This window comes from Argopecten irradians, unplaced genomic scaffold (genome assembly GCF_041381155.1).
Source record: "Argopecten irradians isolate NY unplaced genomic scaffold, Ai_NY scaffold_0602, whole genome shotgun sequence".
Lineage (NCBI taxonomy): Eukaryota > Metazoa > Mollusca > Bivalvia > Pectinida > Pectinidae > Argopecten > Argopecten irradians.
In genome coordinates this window covers 17,726-21,064 of record NW_027188069.1, presented here as the reverse complement: position 1 = coordinate 21,064, position 3,339 = coordinate 17,726, and positions in this window count along the sequence as shown.

Sequence of the window (3,339 nt, the reverse complement as noted above, 5' to 3'; positions counted from 1 at the left end):
CCATAACCTGGTCATGTAAATCCTTTGGTAATCGCACTGTTGGGACTTGGTTAGAGTCAGAATTAGTCCAACGGTCAGTTGTCTCCCCCTTTTTGATGTATGGTTGTCTTCCTTTCTTAAACCGTCCAGCGTTTTTCTTTGAATTTACCATTATCTTGGTTCCAAAATAATCTTTTCCTTTGAGTGTATGGGTCTGTTGAATGTTTCAGAGGCTGATCATTGCTCTTTATATACACAGCAATATCCAATCAGGAGGCTTGTATCAGTAATCCTATTCATTAGAGTCGGGCTGGACACTTGACAGGCAGACACCTACTCCCTATGGTTTAAGCACCCAATCAGTTACAATCTAAACTATCTGTCTTTCATCTCTGCTGCTCTAATGTAAACATTCTGTAATCCTATCATTTGGTGTCATACTGTTTGGAAAGAGGTGATTCTTTATTGTACTGTCTGTTTCTTGAATTTTCTCTCTCTATTTTTACACTTTATTCTGATTTTTTTGCACAAAGTCCAAAAAATAGGGGGTATAGGAGTTATGGGCGAGTTATCTCCCCCTGATCTTCAACTTTATTTCAGTTGTTCATATTTTTCTGTAGTAAACTAACACTACTATAGATATAACCAACACCCAAAAGTCTAGGTTAAGAATTTATTGAGATATTTAATTTTACATTTCAAAATAGATTCATTTCTCATAAATTTTCTTGCAGGAATCTCCATCTCCGACACGGGTAGATAACTTGCAGTAGCAGACCAACGCATGCAGTGAGCCAACTCCCACTTTGGAATCAGACCTTATGGGCATGTAGCTTTCCAAAAATGGTAAATTTGAAAATTATGTGAAATGCTATAGGGACCGCAGAATCAAACCAAAAATAGAATCCTGGAAATCCCCTTTTGGGCACAAGATTTCATAGAGGGGTGAATGTTTCGGAGGCTGCTGATTGGGTATTCAGGGTGGATAAGTTTCAAATGTTTAATTTGTTGTTTGGGCAATACATGTAGATGTAAAATATGTAAAGAAATTTTAAAATTCTATCAAGTCTGTTTCTGACAGGGTGAGTTAATAAAGATTGGAATTTTATGAAAATTTTGGTCATTTTTTGGTGCGGAATTCAACATAAGATGGCACCCCCCAGTTAAAAGTTTAGCAAGATGGTAGATTTGAAAAAAAATTTATTCACAGGTATGTGAGATGATCTTCTTCAAAATTAGTGATGGTTGACCAGACTTGAAAACTTCATTTAACCTGGACATTGGCAAACGTTAACATTATCGTCTATGGCAAATCATTTGGTTCTGCGGTCTCTATAGGATGACAACCGGATATGACGTTTTCATCAGTCAGCGTCCCTAGACACCGATACATTGGACCCGTATATAACTTAACTACAAGAGAAATTATCATGGAGGTGTTTTGGCAGAATTTACAGCAGAAACTAGATTCAAGAGGCCAGTTTAACGGAAACAGAAGCCCGTGTAGAGTGTGGATAGGGGCTGTAGACCAACGTGGTTATGGGCGCATAGTGGTCAAATGGCCAAATGGACATAGTACGACCGAGCGAGTACATCGGGTGGCTCTGATGGTAAAGTACAGGTGGTTTAAGACTGATTTCCCACGAAAGGACATTCACGGCAAGACTCTAGAGGTCAGTCACCTCTGTCATAACAAGCTATGTTTTAATACTGAACATGTAGTTATTGAGACGCACGAGGCAAACCAGTCCAGGAATCATTGTAAGCTTCAGAACCAGTGTTCGGGTGGTCATCGTCCCTCATGTCTACTGTGATCAGCAGGTAAGTGTGACAAATATTGTGTTTTGATGTCAAGGTCGCCTAATATCAAGGTCAAGTGACACTTACATACATTTCTATAGGTATTCACATTGACCGAGTATTAAGGCGACCTGAAATTATACCAAAATTATACCCATTGCCATTTTGAGTTCAAACTTATTCTGGGGCTCTGTTAGGCACTTTACGTAGGTTGGTGGTTTTCCTCCGGAGCCTCAGGCTTTACACAAAAACTGAAATTCCTTAAATGACCACGGCCTCTATGGCCTCATCAATCAATCTGTCTAGCCGTCTGTATGTCTTTCTTTCTATATTTCTGTATAATTCTGTCATCTATTTAAACCATCTTGATGGGTTTTTTTAGCCCACCATCATCAGATGGTGGGCTATTCAAATCGCCTTTCGTCCGTGGTCCGTGGTCCGTCCGTCCTTCCGTCCGTCCGTCCGTCCGTCCGTCCGTTAACAATTCTTGTTACCGCTATTTCTCAGAAAGTACTAAAGGGATCTTTTTCAAATTTCATATGTAGGTTCCCCTATGGCCCTAGTTGTGCATATTGCATTTTGGGACCGATCGGTCAACAAGATGGCCGACAGGCGGCCATCTTGGATTTTGATAGTTAAAGTTTGTTACCTCTATTTCTCAGAAAGTACTGAAGGGATCTTTCTCAAATTTCATATGTAGGTTCCCCTAGGACCCTAGTTGTGCATATTGCATTTTGGGACCGATCGGCGAACAAGATGGTCGACAGGCGGCCATCTTGGATTTTGATAGTTAAAGTTTGTTACCGCTATTTCTCAAAAAGTACTGAAGGGATCTTTCTTAAATTTCATATGTAGGTTCCCCTAGGACCCTAGTTGTGCATATTGCATTTTGGGACCGATCGGTCAACAAGATGGCCGACAGGCGGCCATCTTGGATTTTGATAGTTAAAGTTTGTTACCGCTATTTCTCAGAAAGTACTGAAGGGATCTTTCTCAAATTTCATATGTAGGTTCCCCTAGGACCCTAGTTGTGCATATTGCATTTTGGGACCGATCGGTAACAAGATGGCGACAGCGGGCCATCTTGGATTTTGATAATTAAAGTTTGTTACCGCTATTTCTCAGAAAGTACTGAAGGGATCTTTCTCAAATTTCATATGTAGGTTCCCCTAGGGCCCTAGTTGTGCATATTGCATTTTGGGACCGATCGGTCAACAAGATGGCCGACAGGCGGCCATCTTGGATTTTGATAGTTAAAAGTTTGTTACCGCTATTTCTCAGAAAGTACTGAAGGGATCTTTCTCAAATTTCATATGTAGGTTCCCCTAGGACCCTAGTTGTGCATATTGCATTTTGGGACCGATCGGTCAACAAGATGGCCGACAGGCGGCCATCTTGGATTTTGATAGTTAAAGTTTGTTACCGCTATTTCTCAGAAAGTACTGAAGGGATCTTTCTCAAATTTCATATGCAGGTTCCCCTAGGACCCTAGTTGTGCATATTGCATTTTGGGACCGATCGGTCAACAAGATGGCGGACACGCGGCCATCTTGGATTTTG